This window comes from Mauremys mutica, chromosome 5 (assembly GCF_020497125.1).
Source record: "Mauremys mutica isolate MM-2020 ecotype Southern chromosome 5, ASM2049712v1, whole genome shotgun sequence".
Lineage (NCBI taxonomy): Eukaryota > Metazoa > Chordata > Testudines > Geoemydidae > Mauremys > Mauremys mutica.
Window position 1 is genome coordinate 88,101,517 of NC_059076.1, and position 20,882 is coordinate 88,122,398.

General features: G+C 44.7%; 1 protein-coding gene across 2 annotated transcripts in view; it reads left to right on the forward strand.

Annotated features, from left to right (window-relative positions):
* MTMR7 (myotubularin related protein 7) overlaps positions 1-20,882 on the forward strand; it is a 79,916-nt gene that overhangs the window by 3,977 nt on the left and 55,057 nt on the right. Inside the window, exon 1 of one of the 2 annotated variants that reach the window (XM_045017407.1) lies at positions 15,003-15,090. The exons of the other annotated variant lie outside the window; for it this stretch is intronic. The gene's annotated coding sequence lies outside the window, so the exon portion shown is untranslated. Of the gene's footprint in view, positions 1-15,002; positions 15,091-20,882 lie in introns of those variants that run through there. 2 annotated transcript variants of the gene reach the window in all.

Here is a 20,882-nt window from a genome sequence, read left to right on the forward strand (position 1 = left end):
ATTCCATTTCCAGTTACACATAAACCAATGCACATATTTCTAATAACACATACTGTAATAATTAATTACACATAATCCATTGAATTTCCCAGTAAGTAATTATGTAATATTATTATATTATGTAATATTATTATATTATTATTATAATTATGTAATATATATTATACTACGGTAAGGATGGTGGACCTCTTCATACTGTAAATGCCTTCCTATGCAAGAGGGGTCTAATGTGACCAAATTTAGCAGCAGCTAACAATCACCCATTGTTAAGCAGTGCTGTGCATACAATGAAAAAAAGGACTGTCTTTTTTAGAAGCAAAAATTCACAGTAAATCACTTTCTGCCATTAATATGGATCTGACAGAAAGGAACTTTAGAGAAGCTGCCAAAAACTGAAATTTTCACTAAGTGAAACTAGCAATCCACAACAGTCTTCAAAAATTAATAAGCTATGTTCATGCACAGACTAAAAATACGCTTTGTTAATCTATATAGAAATGTTTCTGACCATAGACATGTTAAGAGAAAAAGATGCCAAAAGATACATTGGCTTCAAATGAAAATTTCATTCACTGTTGCTAGTGAAATATTACATTTTGTTTAGCCACATCTTGTAATGTTCATCTTTCACTGTGTATTGGCAGCAGGCCTTCTGAACTGCAATGTTATCATAATGAATATACCAGATTGATCCCTGGTGTAATTCTGTTGTCTTCAGTGGAGTTATTCCAGGGATGCATTTGGCTCAGTATCTCTTGTTAACATAGCACTTTGATGGTTAAGGTTGCTCTAGTGCTTCAATTTTTATGCAGTTATAAAAAAATCTGTTTTGATAGTCTATATCTCAGTAATTATTTAAGACAGTGGTTCTCAACCGGGGGTCCACAGCAAGGAGATTTCATGGGGTCCACCAAAATAAATCGGGCTTCAGCCCTGGGCAGCGGGGTTTGGGCTTTGGCTTCAGCCTTGCTTGGTGAGGCTCAGACTTTGGCTTCAGCCCCGGGTGGTGGGGCTTGGGCTTCAGCCTGGTGGGGCTCGAGCTTTGGCTTGAGCCCTGTGCGGCGGGGTTATGGCTCTGGTTTCAGCCCTGCGCAGCGAGGGTCGCGGAGGGATCGTTACTTTCACCCCCGACTCACCTTAGTGGGCCACCCGGTAACAAGTTTCACACTAAGTAAGTAAAACAAAAATAATATTTTTTTGATTTTTGTACCTATTTTATCGTTCTCTTATATATTGCGTGTATTTAACTGTATAACTATCAATCTAATATAGCTTTTAAGCTACTGGATATGAAGAAAAAAAGCTGTGGCACAGGAGGGCTGTGGCATTGTTATAGCATTTTGGGGGGGCATCAGAAAGAAAAAGGTTGAGAACCCCTGATTTAAGATATAGATACCATAGTATTTGCTTATATGACAATATTCTTGCCTGCCATATTACACTCCAAAGATAATTTTAAGTAGTCAGACTGAAAATTTGTATGAGTATTGTTTCCTTTAGTTTTAAATGAATTTTTAATTGTTTTCAACCAGTAAAAATAATAATACTGTGCATTTAGATAGTGCTTAGCCTACTTTTCTTCTGAGGAACTCAGTGTGGTTTATTAAAGCTTTTTAACACTTCCTCTGGCAGGATACAAATATTATTACATAATTACATATAGGGCACAAAGAATGTAGGTGATTTGCCCAATGTCCCATGTGGGTCAATGGTAGAGCCAGGAACAGAATCCAGGAGTACAGACTTCCACTTTCCTCTTATGATCACAAGACTATGTTCCCTAATGGGAGCAGAAGCTCATACTTGAATCATCCCTGTTGACTTGCCAACATTCCAGTTCAAATGTGTAGAACATATTACCTAAACTGATTACAAGATTCAAGTAGGTGAAAGTGGAAACAACTTCTGACTTCTGCTCTTTTACTTGCAAAAAAGCATGTGCCTTTTTTTTTTTGATAAACCACTTGTGCATGTAGAACTTGGAATATCAGCAAGTTTTTCTTTTGTGGAGCTATTTAATGATTATGTGACCAAATTATAACATATGACCAGTTTCACTGCTACTGAATACTACCCCATGACTTCACTTTTGAATGCTTGGCAACAAATCTGTGTTTTTTCCATGACCTTTATGTCTCAAAAGAATTGGATTGGAGGACTCCTCCACTTCAAGGACAACCTCGGCTAAAATTAGCTATTCTTTTTCTCACTCTGCTATGTAGAGGCATAGCGATGATGGAGCTTGTTTGGCCCTTGCTCCCAATTGAGGCTTTGGGTCATTTACTTAAGACTGCATCAGGTATTTGTAACACAGTGCAGACTCACCACTGCGGCATCTCCTGCTGGTCACTCCAGGAATTAGCTCACACAGCCCTGGAGCACCCTCTATGGGCTGGTGTCTCGCCCTGTTACTTGCCCCATTGTCTCCACCATCTCTGGCCCCATGTCCCTGCCGGACCCCGTGCTCCTTACCTGGGGGTGCTGCTCCACAACAGTGCCCCCACACTCTGGGTTCCCCTCCCAGGGGAACCCCAACCCCCTATGCACACCTTGCCTCAGTGGCTACTGCCATTCCTCATCTATCCCCTTCTCTCAGGGGAAAACTGCAGTCTGTAATGGCCACTCATCACTGGCAAGGGGATTGGACCTGCTGCCTTTTGAGCCCCAGCTGCCTCCTTGCAGCCCTATACCTTCCCTGGCCTTTAGCAAGACCTCAGCCCAGGGACTCACCAGGCCAGGGCTCCTCAGCTCTGCCTGCCCTTCCCCAGCCCTGCTCTGTCTCAGGTACCCTGCTTGCTCTCCCAGGCAGCCTGGTCCTCTCTGCTCCCGAGCTGGAGCAAGAGTTTCTCCTACCCTCTCAACCTGCCCTTTTATCATGACCAGCTGTGCCCTAATTGGGTGCAACCACACCTGTGGCTGACTACCCAACCAGCCTCCCTTGGCTGCTTTTAACCCCTTTCTGACAGGAGCGGGGTGACCGTACAGTACTGTGACCTCCTTTGAGTGCCAAGATTTTTGTCTGCTTTCCAGGCACTGTGGTGGTCATTATTTACCATTCTGTTCTGTAGGCATGTAAAAGAATTCAGCAAGTACTGGTGCTTTCAGATTTGGTAACCACTGTTTGGTCTTTTACTGAGTTCAGAAGATTTTAGTTTAAATTTTGATTAGCCTTTTTCTTCTATTTTGAATATGATGACTGTATTTGACTTACATTTGAAATAATGGATTTTATACTCACTCCCTCACTTAACTGAACACGGCCTTGACATCATGATTTTGTGACAGTGCATTATTGAGTTTTTCTTACAGATAAAACTCCTATTTTTAGGCCACAATTAGATCTTTTAAAAGATTCCATTTACTTAGGTTTTGTGCCCTTTGACCTTGACAATGAATCAGAATCTGGCTGCTAATGACATTTAAAATGTAATGCACTGGAAATCATTGTGATCAGACACTTCAGACATATTTTCTAGAGATGGACAAAAACTTGAACTTCACATCTGAACCATTGGGAATATTTGGGGACAAAGGGTTGGATTTGAACCCCCCAGATCTGTACCTAGTCCTAAAATTTTGGTTCTGGGTTGAATTAGAGTGCTGAAGGGGCTTGTTTACTAGTACTAGTTTGGATGTAGCCTAACTCTTACAAGAACAGCTATTCTCATAATATTTCATTATAAAATTGTGGCAATCTTATGAAAACTGTTTTTCCTCTTCGGTGTTCACCATCTGTGATATTTGATTCCTTCCCCTCGTGTTTATTTAGTAGTATTTTTGTTTCAGTGTCCTCTGTTAGTGTTAGTTTAAATGACTCCCCTCTGTCTGCTCTCCATCCTCAAGTTCCACAGGTTATGGCTGATCCTCTTAACAGTAGAGTTAATTTATTGCATACATCCTGTGTTCTGTCAGAATTTCAATATGCATTAATTGTTCCTGTTTATAAAATGTGTCATTCATTCATAGCCTTCTGTAATTCACAATTTCTGGCCTATGGGGCTGATTCGAGCTCACTTATGCCAGTGTAAATCAGGATTAACTCCATTAAAGTCCATGGGACTCATTCATCCGTGCCTCACAGTTCCTTATGCCAGTGTAGCGGAGTCATAATATGGCTGTAAGTGCCGGCTGGAGAAATTCCGCCAATATTGAGGGAGCTCTTTAGTAGATGTAGAGACAGCTTCTCAGGCGCTACACCATCCTCCCCCACAGAAGTCCCAGGCATAAGAGATGTTCAGGGAGTTGGAGAAGACATGGTCAGAGTGTCCCTTAACCCCTAGCAATACATGGTTGCTGGAATTGGGCACAAGTTAGGGCAGGCCTCAGGGCTGCTCCAGCTTGCCCCAAGGGCTAAACCAACCTCGAGTAGCTCCCACAAGGGGGAGGCACAGAGGTGTCATAAAGCCCCAAATGCCCTCCTCCCTTCCCTATGCCAAACTGGAATGTAGTACAAGGGTGAAATTACAGGCCCAATGAAGTTATACTGGTGTAAAATTGGTGTAAATCAGATCATATGTCTTGTTTTCTTTTGTCTCAGAATTGTTGGAATTTCAAAATTTTATCTGAAAATTGTTGCCTAGGATCAGTTCCTAACATACTTCTCTCTTTTTTTCATCTGAGCTCAGAGTAGGTCACTCAACAGAAACTGCTATGTGGTCTGTAAAGACCTTGACAAGTCTAAATCAAGTGGGTTGTCATTTCTCTTGATATTTTTGGTTCTGCTGACAGTATTTGACATATTAGTACATGAAATACTGGTATGTAAATGATGTTGTTCATTTGGCACCAAATCCTGTCCCTATTAGAGTCAATGGCAAAACTGGCTTGATTTTACTTGGGAAGGATTGGAACTTTGGTGTCCAGTTTTGGTTTAAATTTTACCTCTCTGATTTTTTTCCCCCAGGTAGTTTGCAGTACTGTTTTTCCCTTGTGATTTCCTTTTTGGTGGATATTTGGGCTCTATGCTTTATAAGCACCTCTTCCCCTTATGTCTTTACCTTCTCATTACACTAATCTACTTCTCTGGTTTTCATTATTGTTTTAGATCTCTGTCTTCCCATCTCCTTTAGTCTGAATCACATCTCTAAATGGATGTATGCTAATCTCCCATTATAAAAGAAACAGAAAACTGTTTTTGGCATGCCCACTCATCTTGCCACTTTTGAGCCTTTTCTCATTGCATATTACAGTACTTCTGTGTCTGTAATACAGAATTTGAGTAACATCTTTGATTCTGGCCTGTTGTTTCACATGCAGACTTGATTAAGTTGTTAAGACCTGCTGATATAATTTATTAAACATTTGAAAAATCTATGCTGGTTTATCAGTCATTAAAACTAAAAATCTAGTGAATGCAGTTGATTATTCTATACATAAGAACATAAGAATGGCCGTACTGGGTCAGACCAAAGGTCAATCCAGCCCAGTATCCTGTCTACTGACAGTGGCCAATGCCAGGTGCCCAAGAGGGAGTGAACCTAACAGGTAACGATCAAGTGATCTTTCTCCTGCTGTCCATCACCACCCTCTGACAGACAGAGGCTAGGGACACCATTCCTTACCCATCCTGGCTAATAGCGATTAATGGACTTAACCTCCATGAATTTAGTTCTCTTTTAAACCCTGTTATATTCCTACCCTTCACAACCTCCTCAGGAACTTGTGGAAGTTCCATAACTTCATTGCTGATCAGCATTTACTGGCTATGTCCAAACTGCTGTCTATCTAGAATCATGTGGCTCAGCTGATCATTTGTTGTTCATACTTGTGTTAAGTGAATCAATTATTCAAATGCGTTATACAGGAATTGTCATACCAGATCAGACCAGCAGTGTATCTAGTCCAGGGGCGGGCAAACTTTTTGGCCCAAGGGACGCATCGGGTTTTGGAAATTGTATAGCGGGCCAGTTAGGGGAGGGGGGCGTGGCCCGCCCCCCCTCCCTGCTTCTGGCCCCCTGACGGCCACCCTGGACTCCTGGCCCATCCAAATCCCCCTCTTCCCTGACGGCCCCCCTGGGATCCCTACCCCATTCACCCCCCCACTCCCTGTCCTCTGACCCCCCCCGAAACCCTTGCCCCTGACTGCCCTGCACCGCCCCATCCAACCCCTCCTCTCCTTCCTAATTGCCCGCCCCCCCGGGAACCCCTGCCCCATCCAACCATCCCTTCTCTCTGTCCCCTGACTGCTCCCGGAACCCCCACCCCTGACTGCCCCCTGCCGCCTCATCCAACCCCTCCTCTCATTCCTGACTGCCCCCCTAGGACTCCTGCCCATCCATACACCCCTTCTCCCTGACTGCCCCCGGAACCCCTGCCCCTGACTGCCCCCTGCCACCCCCTCCAGCCACCCCCTCCTTCCTGACTACCCCCCCCCGGGACTGCTGCCCCCATTCAACCCCTGTTCCCCGCCCTCTGACTGCCCCAACCCCTATCAGACCCCCGCCCCCTGACCACCATCCCAAACTCCCCTGTCCTCTATCCAACCCCCCATCCACTACCCCCTTACCGTGCTGCTTGGAGCACCGGTGGCTGGCGGTGCTACAGCCGTGCCTGGCTGGAGCCAGCCACAGAGCACTGGGTCAGGCTGGGCTCTGCAGCTGCGCTGCCCCAGGAGCTTGTAGCCCCGCCATCCAGAGCATTGTGCCGGTGGTGGTGCAGTGAGCTGAGGCTGCGGAGGAGGGAGAACAGTGGGGGAGGAGCCGGGGGCGAGCCTCCCAGGCCAGGAGCTCAGGGGCCAGGCAGGAGGGTTTCATGGGCCGGATGTGGCCCACAGGCCGTAGTTTGCCCACCTCTGATCTAGTCCAATACCCGCAGTCTCTGGAATCACCTGCCTATATGACATTTCTTTTTAATTTATGTCCTGAAGCATGGGAGTTCATGAGCTTGATCCAAACCCCGGTTAAGTCAGTAGAAGACTTCTATTGACTTTAATGTTTTATATCCTTCAGACATTTTTTAATCCTATTTTCATTGGTGACTTTTATTTTTATACAACAATTGAAAGCTTGTGTCTAACAACAGGGCTCTTCAGTTTTGGATCCTTTTTTTTTTTTTTTTTTTTTTTTTGCTGTTCTGTTTAAATATCATGTTTTTCTCACAATGTCCAAGCTTGGAGGAACTTGCTCCCTTGTGAGATCCATGTCACTGACTCATTGTATTAATTGAAAAGGAAAAAAAGAAAGTTTAGGCCTTTTTATATTTTTATATTTCTAGCTATTATTTTTCTTAGATCTTGTCTCTATTCATATTACATTGCTACAATTCTTGCAATGAATGATTTAATAAATCTACCATAATGTAAATATTTTTCTTACTGTCATGAAATTGGCAGACTATCCCCAGATTTTCTATGCCAATCTTGTATATTTTCAATGTTAATCTTACTCAGGGAGGCATGAGATAGCTGAATTAAGCAGTATAAAGTGTATGGTATAGCCACCATCTTTCAATTTACAGATTGTGTTGATGCCTCTGCATTCAAAGTTTAAATTCCATTTAAAATATGAAACTGATCTTATTAAGCAGCTTGACTGCAGCACGATCTCTTTATAAACTAGACTGGAACACTGCATGTTTGTTTGTGACTGATGTTCTGGAGAGTATTTATGGGGAACCTCTTGTTAAAATTCTGCTAACAAACTGAAGGGAGGATTAGGATGATTTCCCTGAGTCCACTAGAGCAGTGGTTTTCAACCTTTTTTCATTTGCAGACACCTACAAAAGTTCAAATGGAGGTGCAGACCCCTTTGGAAATCTGAGACATAGTTGGCGGACCCCCAGGTGTCCATGGACCACAGGTTGAAAACCACTGTGCTAGAGTTAACCTCTCTCTGGACACTGCTCACCTATTCCTGACAGAAATCTCTTATCTCTGAGGCTCTACTACAATACACTGTTGACGCACACATATTTTTGCATGTGTAATGGAGCAGCTTACTACAAATGGTAGGTATTTAAAAAATAATTTTCCCCGGGAAAGGATACTTCTTGGTTTCATACAAGGTCTTCCCTCCCGACTCCTGGTGATCATTGTACTATGATGTCAGAATTCTCTGTATATTTTTTAGGAACAAAATACAAATGTTTTGAGTAAGTGCAATAAGTTTGACTGGCAAGAGGGGTTGGTTTTCGTGGTTATAGCTACATGAAAGGATTTTTGTCTAAATGAGACGCTAAATTAATAGAGTCCCTAATCCTTCTCTTCCTCCCTCCCCCCCCCATTTCCTATGGGCACACACATTCCTAGTACATGAGGTTTATCGCAGAATAAGGGTGAGAAATTTTGTGGGAACCCCTTGTTAAAATATTCACATTGTATCATTGGGTTATGTCAGTGGTCCCCAAACTTTTCAGGGTCACCCCCCCCTTACCCTTGTCCATGCCCCTCCCCCCCCCAGAACTGGGGCCAGGAGTGTGGCCAGGGTTCCCGGGGACAGGTGGGGATGCGGACAGGGGTAAGGGAGCTGAGATGGGCCTCAGCTGGGGGTGGTCTCTGAGACCGGGAGTAGGGCTGAGGCTGGAAACGGAATTGCGGCCAGGGGTTGAGGATGGGAGTGGGGCTGGGGTCGGGGGTGGAGCCGCGGCTGGGCTGTGGCCAGGGGCCAAGGCTGCGAGTGGGGCTGAGCGTGGGGCCAGGAACTGGGGCTGGGGGCAGGGCTGGAGCAGAGCTGGAAGTGTGGCTGGGTGGTGCTCCCTCCCTGCCTCCCATGGGGGCTGGCCTGGGCCACGCCGTGCCCCCCAATGTTCCTCCCTATGTTCCTCATAGTTTGGGGACCTCTGGGTTGTGTGAAACTGTAAAATGGCACAGGAAGTGAGTTCTGTGCTATACATCATGTGATCACTCCTGAGTTATATGTGGTAAGATGACCATGACATCCCATCTGTCCTTCAGATCATAGTAATAAAAATTAGAGAAGAGAAGGATCTATTAGTTCTGCTAGTTCATTCTCCTGCCAATGTACCAGTTGTTCTCTACAGTATATTTTTCAGTGCTTTTTCTTTTCCAGTTTTACTATTTCAATTAATGAGATTTCTACCACTTTTCTCAGATGATGGCCCTTTAGTCTAATTAAGTTTACCCTTGGGAAGCTTTCCCTTTTCCTGATATTCATCCTAAGATGTCTTTGTCTTAATTTTATTTTATTATATCTACTTATATCCTCTTGACCATGCTAGCAACTCCTCTCTTTCCTTTGATGTTTACACCCTTCAAACTACTTCTGTTTCAGACCGTCTATTATTCTACTGCACCTAGCTTTCAAGAAGTTAGGAGCAGTCTTTTCAGTTAAGAACATGTAAGGAAGAACATGGTAACATGGGTCAGGCTTCACGACTTGTGAAATGTTTGGTAGAAAAGCACATTGAATGGCAACATCCATTCACAAATCAGTTTTCCTGCGTTCTTATTCCAAACCTGGGTAGAAGCGTAACAATGTATATTGTGTTTGATGGACACTATATTATACTGTCTTGGTATTAGCACTTTGTGCTACAAAACCATTGATTGTAACTGTTCTACATTTCATAGGCTTTTTTGTTTTCAAGATCGATGCAAAGTGTAGCAAAGAGGCGTGGCTGCCCTTGGAGATTGACAGTGAGGGACAGCCAGATGCTCCTTGGTGAGCAGAACTAGGAAGGCCACGCTCTCCATGCCGTAAGCAGAGGGGCAGGCCAGGAACAGGAAGTATAAAAGGTGGGCCCTGTAGCTCAGGTGGGAAGCAGCTGCCAAAGGAGATGGATGTGTTCTCCCCACTGCTGATGCAGGAGCCCACAGAAGACTTCTGTTGCTTGCAGTGTACCCTGGAGAGATGGAGGATGACCCTTGGATGAAGGTACATCCGAGGAGGAGTGTAGGAAGCAGCCCAGGGGAACCAGACTACTGTCTGGCTGTGGTGCTGCTGGAGACATGGTAAGCATGTTGCAGGTGGATTCCCCGCTGACCCAGTGGCAGACCACTCTGCCACTGTTAGGACCCTGGGCTGGGATGTGGTGGAGTGGGTGGGCCTGTGTTCCCTCCCCTGGAGTGGCAGTACTCCCTCTCCTTAGCTCAGGAGGCCTGGGCTCCATGGGCACCCCTTGGGTGAGTGTCCTAGACCGTGCTTCTCAAAGCTGGTCCGCAGCTTGTTCAGGGAAAGCCCCCGGCGGTCCGGTCCGGTTTGTTTACCTGCTGTGTCTGCAGGTTCAGACAATCGTGGCTCCCACTGGCTGCGGTTCGCCGCTCCAGGGCAATGGGGGTGGTGGGAAGCCACGGTCAGCACAACCCTCGGCCCATGCCGCTTCCCGCAACCCCCATTGGCCTGGAGCAGAAAACCGCGGCCAGTGGGAGCTGCGATCGGCCGAACCTGCGGATGCGGTAGGTAAACAAACTGGCGCAGACTGCCAGGGGCTTTCCCTGAAAAAGTGGCGGACCAGCTTTGAGAAGCACTGCCCTAGACTATTTTCTGGGTGCTCCACCCCTGCCCTGCTTAAGGGCCTGAGCCCCTGAACTGTTTGCTGCTCTATGCTGCCTGTGGGTTTGAGCCCTAGAGACAGCTAACTTCCCCCTTGTACACACTGCCGTTCCAGGTGTGTGACAGCAAAGAAGTGTGGCTGCCCTTGGAGATTGACAGTAAGGGATGGTTATGCATGCCTATATAAGTATGTAGATGGTTGGAGTCAAAACTCAGATATTCCTCTTGGACCCAAATTGTACCAGCTGTGCTCCATTTTTACTGTTAGTCTGAGCCTCTTGGCTGTACAAGCTCTTTCCTGTAACTTTCATTACTGGAGCTGCGTGCTGGCAATATTGAAGTCAATGGGAGTTTTGCCATTGATTTCACATGAAGGAGGGCTGGATCCTAAAAGACAATTCCTGCTTGTTGTACTCTCACATGTAATCCTACTGAAGCCAGTGAGACTATATGGGTGAGTAAGGGAAGCACCGTGTGGCCCCCAACTGGCTGTTCAGCCCCAGTGGCTCCAGGTTTCCATATTTCTTCCTCCATTGACACTTATGCAGCATATGTTCTAAATAGGCTGGATCATCATTGATCTTTGCTTTTTTTATGGCTTTCTTCTGCTCTCCTTCCTGAGTCAGACCCAGACTTGCAAAAACCACATCTTCATCAAGGCTTTCTTATGATAAAATCCTCATTGGGAAGGGGGATTGAGATATCGCTGTTGTCATTTTTACTCATGCGAGTTGCTCTGATGCTATAGTGTTGGGGAGCGGGGCATAGAAGAACCTAGACAGATAGACATGTCCTTTGTAGAGGAGCTTTCAGAATTCAGTCTCTCAGTCATGGCTTCAGACCTTCCATGAGGCCTGGTGATTGAGATCCTCCCATATTCTCATTTTATTTTGCTAACTCCTGATGAGCCACAATAATAAGCTCTATTTTTTTTACAATTAAGGACAAATGCTGTGGGCCAAAACTCAGTTTTTATTTAGACCATATTTAGGCAAACTCCACTGAAGGCAATGGAATTTTACCTTAGTAAAAACTAAGTCAGGTCCTCAAGTTTTGGCCTTAGCCAGGACATTTTCTGGTTGCCATTAGCTACCAGAACTCTCAATACCTGACATGTAACATCTTCAGATTTTATTAACTCAGTCATGGCTTTGAGGCTTGTCTTTCTTTGATGGTGTTAAAAAAATGAAGAGAGCATTAAAGGGGTCTTTGGTGGTGGTCTGTTGTAGGTATATATTTTTTCAGTTTGGCAGTTAGCTGTGGTACTTTATTTTGATGCCTGTTGCTCTCATGGCTACAGACCGCAGCAGCTGCTGTGGATTCGGTGATAGTAGGTCCCTGTAGTTAAGGTTTAGTTAACAAACTGGAAAAACTCACCCAACTTGGTTTGTGAGAGAGTGGGGTCCATTGGGGTGGTTTTGCCTGCTGTAATTTTAACTTTCATTGTATTTGACATTTCTGAGGTGAGTCTGTTAGCCTATGGCACTGAAACAGGTAGACAAATGTCACTGCCGTATGCAAACATTTATTGCTCCCAGGGGCAAGGAGAAAGCAGGGGAGCAATGGTGACTGAGAGGTATCTCTGAGGCACAATGCTTCTCAAAGCTTTGGCGCAGCTTTCACAGCGCTATACTTGAAATAAAAATCTAGCTCACGTTATTTTAGCTGAAAATGCTTTTCTGTATGATGTTATAAAGGACATGAAAAATAGAACTGATCCCAGTGGCCCGATATTATGGTGACACGGTAACAAACCCCTGCCCTATTCATATTAAAACAAGTTGTCTCATGGTTGGAAGTGCTTTCATTCTGCCATCTGTAATATTTAGTTAGGCACCAGACTAAAGAAACATTTAAATACAAATCCTGCTGTCAGTACTTATCCAAAAATATCTGTATCAAATGTGAAAACATATTAGGGTACACTAATAGTTTTAGGGATATTTTTAGGGGCCTCCTGGCATGCTAACTTAAAAAAAAATCTTGTACAGTCATGCCTTTGGAGTCCTTACTTACTTAGATAAAAGTCCCATTGAAGTTAATGGGAGTAGTTCCTGAATAAGGATTTGGCCCACGCTTTTCCTAATATGACATCTTTTTCTTGAATGACCTCCCAACAACCTTGTCCACAGGTCATTTGTCATGTTTATTCTCTGAGTAAAAAGTGCCAACATCTGTTCTTAATTTGCTTTCCCACTAACTTCTATTTTTGCCTTCTTTTCTCTCATCTGTGTTGTATTGCAAATAATATTTCTGGTAATCTTTATTTATACCCATGTAAGGGGTTGTAATAGTCAAAATAAGTCCCTTGAGTGTCTTTTGTTCAAGTTCCACATTCTCCTTTAAGCCTACACAAGCAGCAAAGAGTCTTGTGGCACCTTATAGACTAACAGACGTTTTGGAGCATGAGCTTTTGTGGGTGAATACCCACTTCGTCAGAAGCCTACACAATCCAGGGTCCTCAAGCAAAAATAAATTTATGGGGAACACAGTTTGATAAGTGACTGAAGTTGTATTTAGGTGCAGAGGCTGGCACGACTCTGGAGACAGACTCCGTTCTCTCTCCCTCTCTCTCCTCTTTTCCTTGTGAGCACACCTAGCTCTTCACCATATTTCACAGGGTGGCTTAGCTATCTTTTGTCTATTACTGTCCATTTCAGATCTAGCCTCCCTCATGTGTGGTTTATGTTGGGCAAGGCCCCTGCAAGTTCCGTAGACAGCTTGACCAAAACTCCCAGATTCTGTGGCACTCCAGTGGAGCAGAATATAGATTATGTGGTATCTTCACATGAAAAAATTGAATGGTTTTAGGTAAATTAAATAGGAAAATAAATCAAGTAATTATTAGTTTCCCTTCAGTAGTGAATTTGATATTAAATTCATTTTTTATTTTGCTCTAAATTATTAATTTCCAACATGCTGCAGATTTTTATATAGGAAACCTCAATTTTACATCTTATGTAACACTGAGATACTATATGCTCCCCTACTGGATACACTACCATACTTTCTTCTCCTCTAGACCATTTACAAGATACTAGTTGGCTTGGCTTTCTCCTCAGGATGAGAAGTGTGGAAAGGAAGAGACCGTGTGTTCTGACTCCTTTGAGCAACTTAATGAAATCAAAACTTGCTGCTGCATCTTTCTGTCTAAGGGTGAAAGCCACTTCTCTTGCATAAAGTTTGAAAAAATGGTGACCTAGGCAGGAGAGTCTTTTGGATAAAATCCACACAGCCACCAGCCTGGGGCTAGGGAATTGAGCCTCAGCACAAATGCCTGACCACCCCACAACTGCTATTCCAGCCCTACGCTCATCACAGTCCTACAATTAATAGAGAATAATAAAGGGAGCCATGTCAGAGAATGTGCTTATATGCAGTTCTGAATTCCGAATAAGCATATGGATTGGAAAGGGGATTATAGTAACAAGTCCAAACAATGCAAATGTGCAATATTTCCTTTAAGAGGTGGTAACCATAAAGCTCTATCCATGCTACCAGTTTCAAACTGTGTGGGTTTAAAACTGGGTAGTGTAGTTTGCTCCCGCATAACAGAATTACAATAGTGTTGTTCCAGCACTGTGTTTGAGTCCTGTGTTAGAGCTTAGAGTTCAGCGTGACCCTGATTTAGCACAGTTCAAATTGCCTCTGGAAATAGTGCTAGATGAACAAAAATAGTTCCCAGAGGGCTAGTTTATTAGTAAATCTGTTTTCAGAAGTGGTTTAGCTTTCTGTCAGTGTAACCAGAACTTGACATAGGTCATCTAAGAACTCACCAAGACTAATCAGTGAATCATGGCAATTTTTATTGAGCCAAACCCTGAGGTACTCCCTAACTGTAACTTTCTTCACTCAATTAACTCTTATTGAAATCACTGATAGTAAGTACTGAGTAAACACTGATTAAAGACACTAGTTCCCCACCTCTCTCAAACATTCCCTTTTTTTTTGTTTGAGTAGTTTGTTCCAATCCACACCCATTCACTCTGAAAAGCCTGATGGTTTGGGTGTGTTCCCATGTAGGATACTGAGAGTTTATAATATTTTGGACAGTATGTTCATTTTAATGAGGCATATCTTACCACAGTTGCCTATTTGCAACTCTTCCCATTAGTTTATATCTTTTTTTTTGTGTGGGTATATATTTAATATACATATATAGGTCTTTAGCATTGTCATGTCTTACAGTACATTTCCCATTTGCCAGACTGTACCTTAGGTACCTGCTTTTGTTTGGACAAGCCTAATTTTTTTCTGTTTGGTTTATTTGTTGGCTTGTAATGGGGTGCACTCACCCCTCACTGGACAGGTAAGGGTTAACTCAGCATTGTGGGCTGAGGAAGCCACACACCCCTGGACCCTACTGGGCATGCTCCACATTTAGCTATAGTATAAAAGTGAGCAGATCAGCTCAGGCAGGGCTGACAGCTGAGGAAGAAGGATGCTCACTGTAGGCTCCAGCCTGGGAAGTACCAGAGACTCTGACAGCAGGAGCCAGGGATATTGAAGCCTAGGCGGAGACCCAGACAGCGGCAGAGGTCTACGAGAACCCAGGGTCTCTGGTAGCCATCTGCACTGGACTGGAAACCCCAGAGATGCCTGCTGCTCAACTACAAGGGACAAGATAGGAAGTAGCCCTGTGGTAGGTAGCAATGAGCATGTTTCAGTCTGGATCCCAGCTAACTCAGTGGCAGAGATCCTTGCTACTGATAGGGCTTAGGGCTGAGACCTGGTCCCTGTACCCTGGCTGTCACCCATCCCTAGGTGGTGGTGGCGGCCCACTTCCCCAACTGGCTGCTGGGCCATTCAGCTCTGAGAGAAGGGGCAATCCTATTGACTCTGGCTGTGAGGCCTTACAACTTGAGAGCCAGGGTGACTCTATTGACTCTGGCTGTGAGGTCTTACAGGGTGAAATCCACTTCTCTTGCATAAAGTTTGAGAAATGATGATGTAGACAGGAGAAGTGCAGGTGGGTCTTTCAGATAAAATCTACACAGCTGCCAGCCTAGGGCTAGGGAATAGAGCTTCAGAGGCCAAGGGCAGTCCATGGGGTGCATTCACCCTGCTCTGGATGGGGTACACCCACCCCATCACATGGCTCTTTTTAGATGGCACCTTAAAAATACTTTATGTCTCAATCACTGTTTTGTATGACATTCTGTTTTATTCATGGGATCTCCTCTTTTACTTGATACTAAATGTTTACTGGGGTTGTGCTGTGTTTCTTCCATTCCTCCTTTTCCCAGTATGTGACCTCTGAAGTAGATGGCCCTGGGAAAAGACTTCATCCAGGCTTTCTAGCGGTTTTATTTTTGTTTAAAACAGATTGTAACTGACCTTATGGGAGCATACTTGGTTTTATGATTTAAGAATTTTTCTACCAAACTGGCAAAGGGTGGTTTTGAGGGCTTCTTTGTAAAATCACTGATCTCTCTTTCCTATTTTATAAAGTGAAACAATGCATTCAATCTGCATATTACGTGCATGTGATTCTCAGGTGATTCCTAGCAATTCGCCTGAAGTTTGCATCTGTAGGTCCATAGTGTTTACATGGGGGTATGCAAGAAAACAAATAAGGTCAAATCCAGCTAATCTAAGGGTATGTCTACATGGAAAATACCCACCGCAGTGAGTCTCAGAGCCTGAGTTTAAAGATTCAGGCTCATGCCACAATGCCAAAAATAGCCATTTAGATGTCTGGGCTCAGGCTCTGAAACCCATCTTCCTTCCTGGGCTGCATTTGTTTCTTCTTTTTTTTTTTTGCCATGTAGATATATCCTAATACACACAAATAGTCCTATTGATTTCAATGGGATGACTACTGTGGTTTTGGCCCTAAATCTTGCCCATGTCAGTGCTGGCATGCAAGGAGTGGAAAGTGAGTGAAGAATCAAAGCAAGCATGTAAACAGGATTAGACACTGCTGAAGGAAAGAAATATTTCTGTTACTGATACTGTACAGAGTTGTGCATGACTACACTAGGAAAGGTATGCTTTGTAGAATGATTAATACAAAGTAATAGCTCCAGAACAGAGCTCAAGCAACAAGCTCCTTAAGCATGTAAGGTCTATTTATTATTATTATCCCTCAGTATTAAACTATCGAGATGGTTCCTTTGTTTGCTTTGTTTTAAGTAAATACCTTTCACAACATACAAGATCTTTAATTATACAAAGGGGAAAGCTACTATCTAAAATTATTTTCATGAGTCATCAATAAATTGTTACCCAGCAGCTCTGTGTTCTTGGGGAACCCGGGCACAGTACCCAGCCTGTCTGACTCATGAAAGACACCCTCCCCCACCCCCTGCGTCTGCTTGAACCAAAACCAGTCAGAAGAAAGACTTACAAAAAGCAATGAAAAGGCAGTGGGAGACACACCTAAACCCCTGGGATAAGGGTGACAGGATTAAGGAAACTCCCCTAGCCTCATTTGCATCGAAGATGGGACAAGGAGGCATCTCCATTAGCATACAGAATGGAGAACAGATTCCAAGGCAAGAACCACACAAACTCTGGGACCAGAAAAGCAGGGAATCACTGCATGATGGGGGATCTCTGCTCCAGATGTTAATGAACCCACTCCTGCACACATCCAGCTCAGTAGTTATCAGACCAATTCTAGTAATAAATCCTTTATTGGTATCCAAAATAGAGAAGCTCCCTAATTGCATTGTGTGCTCCCTCCAAGGAATCATAGAAGATTAGGGTTGGAAGAGACCTCAGAAGGTCATCTAGTCCAACCCTCTACTCAAAGCAGGGCCAACACCAACTAAATTATCCCAGCCAGGGCTTTGTCAAGCCAGGCCTTAAAAACCTCTAAGGATGGAGATTCCACCGGGGTGAAAGTAAAGCTGAAGACTTACCGGTAACGGGGCCAGCTTCGGCCCCCAGAAGGGGTGGGGCCTCAGGTGGGAGGGGCAGGGCCACCAACAGGGAGTGCAAAAGGGGCAGTGGCATTAAAGCGATGCTGCAGCAGTTGGGTATGGGCTGGTAGTGGCGGCCTCTTTTTACCGGTACCAGCCCATATCAGCTTACTTTCACCTCTGGATTCCACCACCTCCCTAGGTAACCCATTCCAGTGCTTCCTCCTAGTTATTCCTAATATAGTTCTTCCTAATATCCAACCTAGACCTCCCTCACTACAATTTGAGACCATTGCTCCTTGTTCTGTCATCTACCACCACTGAGAACAGCCTAGTTCCATCCTTTATGGAACCCTCCTTCAGGTGGTTGAAGGCTGCTATCAAATCCCACCTCATTCTTCTGCAGACTAAACAAGCCCAGTTCCCTCAGCCTCTCCTCGTAAGTCATGTGCCCCAGCCCCCTGTTAATTTTCGTTGCCCTCTGCTGGACTCTGTCCAGTTTGTCCACATCCTTTCTGTAGGGGGGGCCCAAAACTGGATGCAATACTCCAGATGTGGCCTCACCACATCTGGAGTGCCAAACAGGGAAATAATCACTTCCCTGGATCTGCTGGCAATGCTCATACTAATACAGCCCAATATGCTGTTAGCCTTCTTGGCAACAAGGGCACACTGCTGAGTCATATCCAGCTTCTCATCCACTGTAATCCCCAGGTCCTTTTCTGTAGAACTGTTGCTTAGCCAGTTGGTCCCCAGCCTGTAGCAGTGCATGGGATTCTTCCATCCTAAGTGCAGGACTCTGCACTTGTCCTTGTTGAACCTCATCAGATTTCTTTTGGCCCAATCCTCCAATTTGTCTAGGTCATGCTGGACCATATCCTTACCCTCCAGCATATCTACCTCTCCTCTCAGCTTAGGGGAGGAAGAGATAGCTCAGTGGTTTGAGCATTGGTCTGCTAAACCTAGGGTTGTGAGTTTAATCCTTGAGGGGGCCACTTAGGGATCTGGGGCAAAAATCAGTACTTGGTCCTGCTAGTGAAGGCAGGGGGCTGGACTCAACGACCTTTTAGGGTCCCTTCCAGCTCGATGAGATAGGTATATCTCCATCTATAAAACTTGCTGAGGGATGCAATCCATCCCATCATCCAGATCATTAATAAAGACATTGAACAAAACTGGCTCCAGGACCAATCCCTGGGGCCCTCTGCTTGATACCGGCTGGCAACTAGACATCAAGCCATTGATCACTATCTGTTGAGCCCAACAATCTTGCCAGCTTTCTATCCAATCCATACTTCTTTAACTTGCTGGCAAGAATACTGTGGGAGACCATATCAGAGGCTTTGCTAAAGTCAAGATATATCACGTCCACTGCTTTCCTCATATCCACAGAGCCAGTTATCTCATCATAGAAGGCAATCAGGTTGGTCAGGGATGACTTGCCCTTGGTGAATCCATGTTGACTGTTCCTGATCACCTTCCTCTCCTCCATGTGCTTCAAAATGGATTTCTTGAGGACCTTCTCTGTGATTTTTGCAGGGACTGAGGTGAGGCTGACCGGTCTGTAGTTCCCTGGGTTCTCCTTCTTCCCTTTTTAAAAGATGGGCACTTATATTTGCCTTTTTCCAATTGTCCAGGACCTCCCCCGATTGCCACAGGGAAGGAACACGGCCCATAGCCAGGAATGATCAGTTCCCATTGTCTAGCTTGAACAAAACAACTTTGTTATACTCCCTTGAGCCATCAGTTTACACACAAACCATTGTTTCTCTACAAAAACCCCTTCCTATGCTCAAGTGTTCTGATGCCTGGATCCAAAATCTGCATCAGTTCCATTGGGACTTCATCTTCTCCTGACTAATATTATAATTTCTTGTTTGTTTGGCCCCCTATGGTTATTACCTGGCAATAAATAACTTTCATGGTTAAGCTGGTTGCTTCTCTCTCTCCCTCCCCCTCGTGGGTGTTTTTGGTTTCCTCATTAGCTCTGCAGCAATGCTCCTCGTACCTAAGCTCATAGGCGCTGACTACGTGGGTGCTCCAGGGCTGCTCCACCGGCAGCTCCCCGACTCGTCCCCCCACCTCACCTCCACCTCCGCCCCAGCTTTTTTGTGCGGCAAGCGGGAGGAGGAGGAGGAACGCGGTGCTCTCGAGGAAAAGGTGGGGCCAGGTTGGGGATTTGGGGAGGGGTCCAATAGCGGCAGGGAGGGGGCAGAGTTGGGTGGCGCCAGGGGCGGGGGGTCACGAGCACCCACCGGCATCAAGGAAAGTTGGTGCCTGTGCCTAAGCTAAAAGATCCCTGCAGTGCCCAAAAGTCCTGTGGGGTTTGCTCATCAAGTGGGTTACTACCAGAACAATTCTCTTGCATCCGAAGAAGTGGGTATTCACCCACGAAAGCTCATGCTGCAAAACGTCTGTTAGTCTATAAGGTGCCACAGGATTATTTGCTGCTTCTACAGAACCAGACTAACACGGCTACCCCTCTGATACTTGATACCAGAACAATTGTAATGTGAAAGTGGGGATAGGAATGTGCTGAACCAGGGACACATGAGGGTGACAACTTGGAGATGCTGCTTGACCCAGTCTGCTGAGTCTAGTGGCATATAAGGGGTCAGCTTGGGAGTGCTGATTAACCCGGTCCTGTCAGACACACTCTGTTAATATCTGTGTTCCTCTGATTCTGGGGCTGGAAGAGCCCAGCCCTGAGGAACTTAGGTCCTGCACGATAGCTCCATTGGGAGGGAACTTGCGGCAGGAAGAAGTAGAGCTCCATATGAGAACACAAGTGACACAAGCAGTACATTGATAGAATTACAGACACCCCCACCCGCAGAAGAGTAACCCTAATAAATGAGCATACCCCAAAGTAACAGGCAAATCTGGTGAGAATCCTGATTGTGAACCGATTCCATAGGTTTTAGTAGTCAGTTTTGTTAAACCCACAGAATTCCTACATTTTAGGTGATCAAATGGACTCAGTCTCATTTGACGTTCCTTAAAATTCTCACAGTGCCTAAGAGCGCTGTCTGCTGAAGGTCACTGATAATGTCATGCACTCATAATATGTTCTTTAGCAGCTCATTCATAATCGTAGGGTTTATTATTTTATTAATACCAAAATTCCTGTCACCTCCCCCACCTCAATGTATAAACAGTCATTTTGTATAGCATCAGTGAACTTGGTTTTGGAGATGTTGGGGAACATCTTGTCATACCTTTGAATTGTGGAGTGTATTTATCTTAACATTTTCTGGTTAAAAATTGGTTTAAACTGTGCTTTTCTGTGTTTAAATTAGTCTTTCCATGCTGAGGCTAGCTTCCCTCATAATTTATATGTAGTTTGGCTATGCTAATGTTGAGTTTGCTTGTTTTCAATATTATTCCCCTTGTAGTCATTCTGTACTAGTCTAAGAACGGTAGAGCTATGGTTACCTGGTGGGATTTTGGTGGGGAACAAACTGTATTCTCTGCTGCCACACCATAGCAAAGCAAAACAAGATCCTTAAGGTCACATTCACATCCCTAATTTCAGATGCCCCAAATTCCAGGTTAAAGTCACTCATCA